The 13,410-nt window shown below is 43.7% G+C and overlaps 1 non-coding gene across 1 annotated transcript; it reads right to left on the bottom strand.

The window, feature by feature from the left end:
- Positions 1 to 9,998: 9,998 nt before the first annotated feature.
- On the bottom strand, positions 9,999 to 10,071 carry TRNAQ-CUG (transfer RNA glutamine (anticodon CUG)). Its single transcript has one exon. It is a non-coding gene; the product is annotated as a tRNA-Gln (tRNA).
- Positions 10,072 to 13,410: the final 3,339 nt, after the last annotated feature.

The following is a 13,410-nucleotide window of genomic DNA, read 5'->3' on the forward strand; positions in this document are numbered from 1 at the left end:
GGGCCAAACTAGAAAGGTTGCTAAGTATTTGGATGCTTACTGGTGAATAAATAGTTTGTAGTTTACCAGCTTACCAGTACTGCTCTTAATCAGTGTTTCCTGCTTGAGTATTACTCTTAGACGTCCAAATGCCCACACTGTTCTCTAAAATTCCCTGTTTCCCTTTGGGAGTTTTTGCCTCCAACCTCTGATTGTACCTTGGCCTGTCAAGTTCAGGATAAATCATGTATCCTTCCTCCAAGCCCTGTTCTGAAATATCCCTCTATGAAAATGTTCCTCTCAAACCTGAAGCTTTGATGGCCTTGGAACAGCAATCAACCTGTGTGTACATGTACATACGTGTGTGTGTGTGTGTGTGTGTGTGTGTGTGTGTGTGTGTGTGTTTAACTCCACGTGGTTGATCCAAGCAAAGCCCTGTTTTCAAGTTTGTTATGTTGACTTTCTCATAATATTGAATTATCAGCCCTCTAATATTCCGTGCTCTCAAAAATTCCTTTTCTATAACATGCAACCTAGTGGGATATGCCATTCAAGTCCAAACATTTAACTGGGAAGATTGGAAACAGTCTGGTACTCTGCCTTAATGCTCTGGCTCTGGTCCCAGCAGTGAGGACTCAAGGTAAGATGTAGCCCAGGAAACTCGACATGGCTTCAAATCCTACTGAACGTGGCTGTTCGGTACAGCAACATTACAGAGCAACGTTACCAACCTTACAAAATGAATTAAACACCTGGAATTTAGAAGGCAGACACAAAAGCCTGGAGATCATCATTTCCCCTCCAATTTATAGAAGGGAGACTGCCCACTCTGTCTCTCGAGCATATTTAAGGACAGCCACATCTGGACCTTTGTGATTTTTTTTTTTTTTAAACCTTTATCTTTCAAAATAACTTTCCTGCTTCTAAGCGATTCCACATGCAAGATGCTGGCAGTTCGCTGCTCCTGAGAAACGCTTGAGAATCATTGTGTCATCTTAAGCACACTAGTGATCACATCCAGAGCATTCCAAAGATAGCTTTGCTCCCCTCTGTGTGCACTGGTTAAAGACCAGCCATCAGTTCTTTTTTTTTTTTTTTAATTTTTTTAAATGTTTATTTATTTTTGAGACAGAGAGAGACAGAGCATGAATGGGGGAGGGTCAGAGAGAGGGAGACACAGAATCCGAAACAGGCGCCAGGCTCTGAGCAGTCAGCACAGAGCCCGACGCGGAGCTCGAACTCACGGACCGTGAGATCGTGACCTGAGCCGAAGTTGGCCGCTTAACGGACTGAGCCACCCAGGCGCCCCAAGACCAGCCATCAGTTCTAATGTGTGTTATGCCTCTTCTCAGAACGTAACTTGAAAACTGATAAATGTTTCTACAAGTTTGAACTTCCTCACACCCATCTTAGACTTATTCTATGTATTTGCATTTTGCTAAAATCTATTCTATAGACCCAAGGACATGAATTTCACTTCCCACCTTAATTAAGCACTGTAGAGTTTGCTCTTTCTTCTATGGAAGGTAACTCATAAGTGCATACCTTTCTATAAAATGCTTTGACGATTGCTAATTGTTTTATAAGCATCTTTCCATTTGGTACATAGCCTGTTTACCATTTTTCATAGCTATATAATAGTCCCCCAGGTTGGAAATCCATAATTTACTTAAACATTCCTTTATTATTTGGCATTTAGGTTATTTTCTGGATTTTGTTATTATATAGAGTGTTGTTAGGAGCATCTTTATAACTTAGTTTATGTCTTCTTTTTAATGATTTGTTTTGGGTAAATTCCCAGAAATTGAATTACTGGGCCAAAGGATATGAATGTTTTTATAACTGAGTATTTACTGCCAACATCTCTTCCAAAGAAAATTGTAACAATTTACAGTTCTGCTGACAATATATGAGTGAGAACATTTGTCTTTTTAAACAAGTATTTACAGTTTTAAAAGTTTACTACTCTCCACTTGTTAAGCAATTGCTAGCATCCAGCTCCCATTGAAGTCCTTTGTTGGTTTAACGTATTAATACTCTCTTTTTGGGTGTTCATGTGATGAAGGGCAAACGTAGACAAAGAAGTTCTCTGATTTATTTAGAGGTTCAGTGTCTTCGCTGGCTTACTACACTGCAGAAACATTGGCTACGAAAGAGACAAAAACGTAAGGAACTCCATTTAATTGAATAAACAAACATCAATTCTCATTTGCGTTCGCAGTTTCAGTGATAACATTGAATGCATCTTTACTTGAGGATTTCCTGAAAACCACCATGTAAATGCCAACAGAATTTTTTGGGGTTGTTTTGTTTTGTTTTTAACGTTTATTTATTTTTGAGACAGAGAGAGACAGAGCATGAACGGGGGAGGGTCAGAGAGAGAGGGAGGCACAGAATCTGAAACAGGCTCCAGGCTCCGAGCGGTCAGCACAGAGCCCGACGCGGGGCTTGAACTCGTGGACCGCGAGATCATGACCTGAGCCGAAGTCGGCTGCTTGACCGACTGAGCCACCCAGGCGCCCCTGTTTTGTTTTGTTTTTAACCAGGAGAGAATGAAAGTAAGAACTCAAGCTCACTGTTATTTTAGAATCCATGCTTTCCTGATTCTAACAGGACCTTGGTAAGGACAGCAGAAGCTTAAGTCTTTCCTTTAACTTCTTGGAAAGAAAATGATGATAGATTGCATGTGTGTCCCCAGAAAAAAAGAACATCAACAGACTGTGCATCATCCTCTCTCACTGACGCCAGGTGAGAGCCACTCCTGGAGAAGAGAGAATTCTCCTCAAGGAGAATGGTCATTCCTCACACGTCACAAGGACAAGGAATAAAATCTACCCTCAAATTCGTTCGCCATCTGACTGCTGTCTTTACTTTTTTGTTGTCCGTGTCGTGTGTTTGGGTTAACTTTTTATTTTGAAAGAACTATGGATTCGCAGGGAGTTACAAAGAAATGTGTAGGGATGTCCTGTACATCCTTACCCCGGCCTCCCCCAATAAATACGATAACCACGAAATTGATGCAATCCATAAAGCTCATTCAGATTTCACCGGTTCTACGTGCACCACATTGTGTGTGTGTGTGTGGATCTGTGCAATTTCACCACCTGTGTAGCTTCGTGTAATCACCATCGTATTCAAGCTACAGAACTGTTTGATCCCCACAGGACCACTGTCCTACATGCGGCCACTGGTTCCGCCTCCCAAACCTTTGTGAAATATTTTATTAGTGAAATATTTCGCAGCCGTATCTTTTTTTCACCATAACATACTCATCACAGCTCTCAAACGTTTTGGGGGTATTTTTTAAAGATTTTTTAAATGTTTTTATTTATTTTTGAGACGGAGAGAGACAGAGCATGAGCAGGGGAGGGGCAGAGAGAGGGAGACGCAGAATCCGAAGCAGGCTCCAGGCTCTGAGCTGTCAGCACAGAGCCCGACGCGGGGCTCGAACTCACAGACCGTGAGATCATGACCTGAGCTGAAGTCGGACGCTCAACCGACTGAGCCACCCAGGCGCCCCTTTTTGGCTATTTTTTAAATGTTTATTAATTTAGAGAGAGTGCGTGCACAGTTGGGTTAGCTACAGCTGAGGGGCTGCATTGGGGGATGTGGGAGGAAGGCTAATCTTTGAGTTTAGGGGCAGGCAATCTTGTTTAAAACCTTTAAAGGCTAAGCATTTGGATTTATATGTATTTCTTTTATTTTTTTTAATGAGAGAGAGAGAGAGCATGTGCCAGAGGGGGAGGGGCAGAGAAAGAGAGAATCCCAAGCAGGCTCTGCGCTGTCGGCACGGAGTCTGATGCAGGACTCGAACTCATGAAACCGTGAGATCATGACCTGAACCGAAACCAAGGGTCAGTCACTTAACCAACTGACCCACTCAGGCGCCCCTACATTTTACTTCTATAAAGATAATTAAATGAGGGTGCTTGGGTCATTTTTAAAAAACTGGCTAATTCATATTATCTGGTGGGTCAATAGTATGTATACTCAGATTCTTTTGAGCAACATGACCTTGTATTTTCAGAATATAAAAATGTCAAGAACTTTCCTTTTTTCCTGATAGGCTAGGTCTAATTTGCATCTAAATGAAAAAGCTTTTTCACATAAGACACCCCCCCCCCAACCTGATGAATGGCTTTTGAGACAGATCTAATTAATACACAGAAGTTTAACTAGAAAAACCAACATTTTGTTATTTGGATTTGCTAAGCAATAGCACTGCCTCAGCTGAAACTCTTCAGTGAATCCTTTTAAGTAAAATTAAACCAAATGTACTCAAAGAAGCATACATATCTTTAACAAGAGCCTCTTCAGATCTGGATCCAAATATGAATCAATTATTTTAAGTGTTTTTGGTGAGTTCCTCTCTTCCTCTCCCTCCGGAATCTTTTTTTTTTTTTTTAATGTTTATTTATTTATTTTTCAGAGACGGGGTAGAGAGAGCGGGAGAGAGAGAATTCCAAGCAGTCTCCGCACTGTCACTGCAGAACCCTACACAGGGCTCAAACCCGAACCCACAAACGTGAGATCATGACCTGAGCCAAAATCAAGAGTCAGGCACTTAACCCACTGAGCCACTCTGGTGCCATATATATAGAGATAGATAGATAGATACTTTTTAAATGTTTATTTTTCAGAGAGAAGGAGGGCAGCGCAGAGAGGGGAGGGACAGAGAGAGGGAGACACAGGATCAGAAACGGCTCTGCGCTGACAGCAGAGACCCTGATGCGGGGCTCGATCTCATGAGCCTGAGACCATGACCTGAGCGAAATCAGTGGCTTAACCAACTGAGCCACCCACGGTTCGTGGGTTCAAGCCTCATGTCGGGCTCTGTGCTAAGCTCGGAGCCTGGAGCCTGCTTCAGATTCTGTCTCCCTCTCTCTCTGCCCCTCCCCCACTTGCCCTCTGTCTCTCAAAAAATAAATAAACACTTAAAAATTTTTTTAAAAAAGAAAGAAAAGAATAGAACCAATTTAGGGGTGCCTGGCTGGGTCAGCTGGTGGAATCCCCAACTCTTGATCTCAAGGTCGTGAGTTCAAGCCCCATGTTAGGTGTAGAGCCTACTTAAAAAAAAAAAAAAAAAAAGGAATAGAACCAATTTATTTGTAGAGCTGACTGAGGAAGAAGAGCTTGGTGAACGGATTGTCTTTAACCCTTGCTCACGCTAAGCTGACAAAGGAAGATGTTGGGGCCACAGGGGTGGAGGGGAACGATCCCCACATAGTTGAGCAGCGTCCTAGCCCAGACCCACTTGACCTTTCCCTGAGGCAACAACTGCACAAAGAAATTCACTCGTACCCACCCCCGTGCTGCCCCATATGCCGGACCTAATAGAGTTTAGAGGTAGAATATGTTTAAGCAGCCTCAAACCTCATCCTCGGCCCCATCCCCCACATACTGGGAAAACTATTCCCAAGCTGACTTGGGTATTTTGTCGTTACCCTGTATTCTCTTCCTGCCTTCCCGGTGAAACTGGTTCCTAGGGCCAATCTCTGCTGGAGACTTCATTCCTCACCCTGGTCCTGATAAAACTTATTCAGTAATCTAGTACTATCCTTCATCTTTTTCCCTTCCTTCCTTCCTTCTTTCCTTCCTTCCTTCTTTCTTTCCTTCCTTCTTTCCTTCCGTCTTTCCTTCCTTCCTTCTTTCCTTCCTCCCTTCCTTCCTTCTTTCCTTCCTTCCTTTCCTTCCTCCCTTCTTTCCTTCCGTCTCTCCTTCCTTCCGTCTTTCCTTCCTTCCTTCTTTCCTTCCTCCCTCTTTCCTTCCTTCCTTCCTTCTTTCCTTCCATCTTTCCTTCCTTCCTTCCTTCCCTCTTTCCTTCCCTCCTTTTTCCTTTAACTCCTTTCTTCTCTCCCTTCACAGTGCCTATCATGTATCAGACACGAGGAGAGGCACAGGGGACACAGAGTGAGCAAAAATAAATCTGGTTTCTCACCTTACAGTTTAGCGAAAAAGATACAATACTTAACATAGTCACACAAATGTGTAATTGCGGTCTGACGCAGGGTCAGTGAAGGAAAGTTACACCACTCTAGGAGAGTACACAACACAAGGAGAAGGCTGTGAAATCTGAAAGGTGAGTCATAGCTAATCCAGGAGGAGCTTAAAGCATTCCTAGCAGGACCGCCTGGCTGGCTTGGTGGGTTAAGTGTCCAACGTCAGCTCAGGTTATGATCTCATGGATCATGGGTTCAAGCCCTGCGTCGGGCTCTGTGCTGACAGCTCAGAGCCTGGAGCCTGCTTTGGATTCTCTCTCTGCCCCTCCCCCGCTTGCATTCTGTCTCTGTCTCTCTGAAAAATAAATAATACATTCAAAAAAAATTTTTTTTAATTTTTTTTAATGTTTATTTATTTTTGAGACAGAGAGAGACAGAGCATGAACAGCGGAGGGTCAGAGAGAGAGGGAGACACAGAATCGGAAGCAGGCTCCAGGCTCCGAGCTGTCAGCACAGAGCTCGACGTGGGGCTCGAACTCACAGACCGTGAGATCATGACCTGAGCCGAAGTCGGACGCTTAACCGACTGAGCCACCCAGGCGCCCCTCAAAAAAAAATTTTTAATGGGGCACCTGGGTGGCTCAGTCGGTTAAGCGTCCGACTTTGGCTCAGGTCATGATCTCACAGTTTGTGGGTTCGAGCCCCACGTCGGGCTCTGTGCTGACAGCTCGGAGCCTGGAACCTGCTTTGGATTCTGTGTCTCCCTCTCTCCCACTCCGCCGCTCACACACACTGTCTGTCTGTCTGTCTGTCTCTCTCTAAAATGTAAATAAACATTAAAAAGTTTAAAAAAATTGTTTTTAATAATAAATAAATACTCAAAGCATTCCTCAAGGCCTTGAGGTGGAGAGGGCAGAGTGTATTTCAGGTTCTGAAGAAAACTAATATGACTTGAGTCAGAGAACAAGGGATATCTGATGAGAGATGAACCAGGGAAGAATGGCAGGGGTCAAATCTTGCAAAGCCCTGGTGGGTAGGTAGGGTTGCCAGACTTAGCAAATAAAAATACAAGATGCCAAGGGTGGGTGGCTCATTCGGCTGAGCATCTGGCTCTCGGTTGGGCTCAGGTCATGATCTCACAGGCACATGGGTCATGAGTTCGAGGACCAAACGGGGCTTTCAGGCTGACAGTGTGGAGCCTGCTTGGGATTCTCTCTCTGCCCCTCTTCCACCCGTGTGCACGTGCCCTCTCTTTCTCTCTCTTTCTCTCAAAATGAACGGATAAACTTAAAAAAAGTACAAGATGCCAGGTTGAGTTTAATTTAAGGCGAGTGATGATATTTATACTAAAAGTGATTCTTCATCTGAAATTCAAACTTTACTGGGCATCCTGTGTTTTCTTTGGCAACCCTACTTGTGGGTCAGGTAAGGATTTGATTTTGTTCTTCCTGAGACCAAGGCATTCGAGGGTTTGAAGCTGGGGAGCGGCATAATCTGATTACATTTTGAACAGATCACACTGGCTACAGATTAAACAGGAACAAGCAGAGAAGCACGGGGACAAGGAACAGTTACAGTGGCCCAAGGAAGAGCAGGGGGCTGGCCCTGAGGGATGGTAGGGGAGAAGGGGCGAGGTGGACACGTTGAGCTAGGTTGAGAAGATCAAATCAACAGCGTTGGACACCTACCTACTCTGGTCCCACCTTCCACATGCCAATGGTGCTGAAATGCCCAAATCCGTGTCTCTGACCTGAACCTCTGCCAGGAACTCCGGGCCCATGAGAGCTACTGCTTACGTGGCACCTCAGGCTCAACACAGCCAGACTAGAACTCTAGGTCTGGCCTCTCCAACCCACTCCCTCCAAATCTCCCCTCCCCTGCCCCGACCTCCTATGTCAGTAAAGGACACCCCAATCCACCTGCTCGCTCAAGCCAAAAGCGCAGGGCTTGCTCTCGATTCCCCTCCCTCTCTCACTATCACACTCCATCCATCTACAATCCTGTTGACTTCACCCCAAATCCCATCCTGAATCTGTCCACTTTCCTCCATTTCCATTATTACTACCAACCACAAGTCACCATCTGTCGCACCCAGATGAATGGAAGAGTCTCAAAATTGGTCCTTCCGTTTCCACTTTTCTTCACCTATAACCCATTCTCCCCTCGGGAGCAAGGGTAATCCTTTCAAAATAGAAGTCAGATCTTAGCTTAAAACCCTTCCAGCACTCCTAATGGCATTTAGAACGTGCCAGCTCCTCACCCTGGCTTACAGAGAGTCCTAGAAGATCAAGGCTCCTGCCTTTCTCCGCCTCATCACCATCGGTTGTCCCCCATCACCTGACCCCTTCTTGACCCACAAATCTCAGTGGGAAAGTCCCACCTTCAGGGAGACTTTTCTTGAGCAGACTGTCTCCCCCACTTCCCATGGGGTTGAGAGCTCCTTGGGAGTAGGAGCCTCATCTGTCTCATTCACTGCCAAATTCACAACTCCTAGGCCCTCATCAATATTTGTGAAGTGAATGAATACATAGGAACAGTTTGGATCTGGGAGACAAGGGAGAGGAATTATCAGTGATTTCTGGCCAGATCCAATCCTCAGTCCAGTGACTAGAAACCACTTCCAGAGGCCAGACCCCTCCCAGATTGTTTATTTGTTCACCTGCCAGCAATCACTTTTGCAGAGCCCTGGTTACTGCTCTGACCTCAACTTGGACCCTTAGTGACAAGTTGTCCAAATTCTTCCTGAAGATTGTTGGCTTCTGTGGACACTGTACCCCGCCCACCTGTCTAAAAGTCCTCAGCTTAAGGGGCGTCTGGCTGGCTCAGTCAGGGGAGCATGCAACTCTTAATCTGATCTCGGGGTTGGGAGTTCAAGCCCCATGTTGGGTGTAGACATTACTTAAAAATAAAATCTTAAAAAACAAAAACAAAAACAAAAACCTCTTCTGATCCTCAGCTCAGGTTTTTTCCTCCTCCTTCCCTGTCCTGTGAAATTAGATTACAAGTGTTTGCTTGACCTCAAATTCCAAACACACCTGTTGCGTTTGGGCACAATGGAAGGGCATTAGCGTTAGACTGAAATGTGTGCCCTAAATTACCAAAAAATAAAAATTAAAAAAAAAAAGCTTAGATTCTTCCTTTATCTCGGAAATTTACCGTGGGAAGTACAGAGGTGTCTGCCTGAGTTTCAGTGATATTGTTCAATTCATCATGGCGGTCTCAACATTTGCCTCAAAGGTACTTTGAGATTCTAACACCGGAAAATATATCTTGGAGCATCTTAGACCATATTTAAGAACCACCATAACTTCCATATGATATGGAGATCTGGTAGAATATATATATCTGCCATGTATCTTCTTTTCAGAATGGTGCTTCTAGAAATGTTCCTTTGGCAAAGCTCTTACTATAACCCACTCATGCAATGTGCACACCACCAACTGTCAACCTTCCATGAAAAATCCATAATGGGCAACATTCTCCCTTTTGAATATGGGCAGGCATCCCTTCCTACCCGTTACATAATTAGACTTGTTCATTGTATATTTATCACCTAATTCTATTCTAGGAATTGAATGTGAGAGGCGATAACTTCCCCCAGTCTTCACGGCTAGGCAGCCAAGCAGCATAAACATGACAAACAATTCAGATGGAACAGCCACAGCTCACAGTAAAATGTACAGGGTCACAGCTGCCTTTGAAGCCTGGCTCTTCTGTGTCTCTCACTGGCGATGGATAACCAGGCTATGTTCTTGCTCACTGACCTTGACTGATGCATCTTGGAAGTGGAACATTTTGACCCGTTCTTATCTGAGACTAGGTTACTGAAGCCTCCTAGTTCCCTTGTTACGGCTGGTGTCCTTCCAGAAAGGATTGCAATCTCCTTTAATAGTTTACCAAACTTAGACTCGAATTTACAGATGAACACACAAATGCAGCTTCAGCTTTCTCAACCACCAAGTCTTACTTTATCCTAATGGATCAAGCCCACAGCCCATTTATTACAATGGCTTGCCACTTGAGTGTTCTTCTATTTAACAAACGTGTATTAAACTCTTTCTTCTTTTAAAGTAAACCCTATGCCCTACATGGGACTCAAACTCATGACCCCGAGATCCAGAGTCACATGCTCTACCGACTGAGCCAGTCAGGCACCCCTGTATTGAACCCTTTATATAGATCAGACACAATTGCTGTTGCTAGGAATGCAAAGATGTAAAGTGACCGATTGATTCATTCATTCAAATAGCATATTTTTAATGAGTACCTACTAAGTGCCAGGAAATGAGGACGTGTAGGTTAATAGGAGAGACAGGGACTCCCTAGGCCCAAGAAGTTTATGATATAGGGGCGCCTGGGTGGCTCAGTCAGTTAAGCATCCGCTGCTTGATTTGGGCTCAGGTCATGATCTCACGTTGGGGAAATCAAGCCCTGCATTGGGCTCCACATCATGGAGCCTGCTTGGGATTCTCTCTCTCCTCTCTCTGCCCCTCTGCTGCTCGCTTGTGTGTGCACTCTCAATCTCTCTCTCAAAATAAATAAATAAACTAAAAAAAAAAGTTTATGATATAGTTGGGGAGCCTAGGTGAGTGAGAAAACTAATTTTTAAAAATTTACAAACTATGATAAAAAGCAAACAAATTGTTAAGAGAATGATGGGCAAGACTTGTTTTAGACAAGGTAGACAGGAAGGCCTCTCTGATGATGGTATCCTCATCATCTATCACCTGGATAACTACAGTAACTACAATAGCCTTCCAATAAAGTCCCCTGCTTGTGCCACAGGACATTTGCACTTTCTGCCGACAATGCTCTTGTCTCGGCTAACTCCATAATTAGCTCCCTCTCCTCTTTCATGTCATTTACTCAGAAGACATCTTCTCAAGAACACCTTCTATGGTCCCATCCTTACTAAAATTTCACATACACACCTATCATCCAATTCCCCCCTCCCCTTTGCATTTCCCCCTTCTGAGCTTTTTTTTTTTCCTCCTTGCCACTTATAATAATGTAAGTTACAAAGCATAATACGTGCGTAATAAAACACATATTCCTGAACCCACCACCCGACCTAAAAAATAGAATGAGATCAATAGCTACTCCATATACGGCTGCATATTTCATGAAATCCCCAAACCATCAAAAATCTATTACCGATTATGCAAGAATCCAGAAGAAGAAGAAAGTTCTTTATGTATTGATAGGGAGTGAGCTACAAGACATTATTTAGGTGAAAAAAGCAAAGGGCAGAGCACTGGATACACTATGCCATCCTTTTCGTAAAAGCGAGATGGAAAAAGGTGTACGTACACAAGACTTATATGGGTAGAAAATCTATCTGAAATGTTACATAAAAATTGTTAACACTGATCATCTCTGAGGAGGAGGATAAGGTAGCTGGAGACAGGGATGGGAGAGTTTTTACTCCACATAGCCTTTGTATGTTTGGAATTCTGCGTAACCTATCGTATTCGTTTCCTGGTGCTGCCATAATTGGATCCTAGAAGTCTGAGAGCAAGGTGTCTTCGGGGTGACTTCTTCTGAGACCTCTCTCCTTGGCTTGTCCATGGCTATCTCCTCATGTCTTCACAAGACCTCCTCTGTGTGGGTCTGTGTCCTATTCTCTTCTCCTTCTCCTTCTCCTTTTTAAATTTCCTCTTCTTATAATAAAACCAGTCATACTGGATTAGGGCCTACCCAAATGACCACATTTTACCTTAATGACCTCTCTGAAGCTCTGTCTCCAGATACAGTCCCATTCTAAGGTACTGGAGGCTAAATCTTCAACATATTAACTTGGTTAGGGGAGGGGATGATTCAGCCCATAACCTCTATCACAAGAAAGAATGGAAAGAAAATGTAGGGGCGCCTGGGTGGCTCAGTCGGTTAAGTGTCCCACTTCAGCTCAGGTCATGGTCTCTCTGTGGGTTCAAGCCCTGTGTCAGGCTCTGTGCTGACAGCGCAGTGCCTGCTTGGGATTCTCTCTCTCCCTCTCTCTCTCTCTGCCCCTCCCTCACTCACTGTCTCTCTCTCTCAAAATGAATAAACTTAAAAAAGTTGTCTTTCAAATTATTTTTCATAAAACATACTATTCATGTTAATATGTAATGAGTTTATTACTATTTTAAAATGAGTAACTTTTTTCCTGATTCCTGTTTTAATTTCCAATACAGTAAATATCAATAAATATAATCCGTAGAAACAAAAGCTATTTGTGATCCTCAATAATTTTTAAGAATTTGAAGGAATCCTGGGGCACCTGGCTGGCTCAGTCCATGGAACACGTGACTCTTGATCTTGGGGTTGTGAGTTTGAGCCCCATGGTGAGTATAGAGATTACCTAAAATTAAAAAAAAATAATAAATAAATAAATAAATGAATAAGAATGTAAAGGAATCTTGAAATCACAAAGTTTGAGAAACCCTGTATTTATCTAATCTTTTTTTTTTTTTAAATTTTTTTTTTTTCAACGTTTTTTATTTATTTTTGGGACAGAGAGAGACAGAGCATGAACGGGGGAGGGGCAGAGAGAGAGGGAGACACAGAATCGGAAACAGGCTCCAGGCTCCGAGCCGTCAGCCCAGAGCCTTGACGCGGGGCTCGAACTCACGGACCGCGAGATCGTGACCTGGCTGAAGTCGGACGCCTAACCGACTGCGCCACCCAGGCGCCCCTATCTAATCTTTTTTAAGTAATCTCTACACCCAATGTGGGGCTCAAACTCACAACCCTGAGATCCAGAGCTGCATGTGCCTCTCACTGAGCTATCCAGCTATCCCTCTTCCAACTGAGCGAGCCAGGTATCCCAAGAACCCCTGTTTTAAGTCTTCAAGCTGAAGGAAAAGGGAAAGCACAAATTCAAAATTATGAGTAAGCTTTCACTATTTATTCATTAGCTGCACAAATATTTATGGGACAGGCATTATGCCAGATACTAGTGAAAAATCCAGAGATCCTTCAAAGAAATAAAACATAATGGGTCAGATATTTGAGTAGGCTTTCCCAGTACTGGATGGCACATGTTACAATAACATCGGTGCATTGAATCATTTAATCCAGTCCCAGAGAATCAGGGTAGGCTTCCTGGAGGAGGAGGAAACGTCTAGGCTGGAACCAAACCATGGGCAGTATGCACCAGACAACGTTCAGCGGAGAGGCCGATTAACTGTCCTGGGAGGAAAAGGAAGGTTTCACAGAGGCCAAGATGGGTCGAATCTCATAGTACTTCTTTTCCAACTAACAAAGGGGCCACAAATTCGTAGTCAAATTCCTTGGCAACTTTGAAAAATTAAAGGCCTGTTAGCCTTATTAAGAGTTTACAGTATTTGATTCCTTTACAGTAGCTAAATATCCACTTGTCTCCAGTGTTGTAATGTTGTAGCCATGAAGTATCTCCACACATAAGGCGATCCATGTGGATGCTTGATTTAAATGTTGCCCTGATGTAACACCTGATATAGGTTTTTTAGTAATTGCCCATTTAGATGGTTTC

The sequence above is a fragment of the Neofelis nebulosa genome, chromosome 16, assembly GCF_028018385.1.
Source record: "Neofelis nebulosa isolate mNeoNeb1 chromosome 16, mNeoNeb1.pri, whole genome shotgun sequence".
Lineage (NCBI taxonomy): Eukaryota > Metazoa > Chordata > Mammalia > Carnivora > Felidae > Neofelis > Neofelis nebulosa.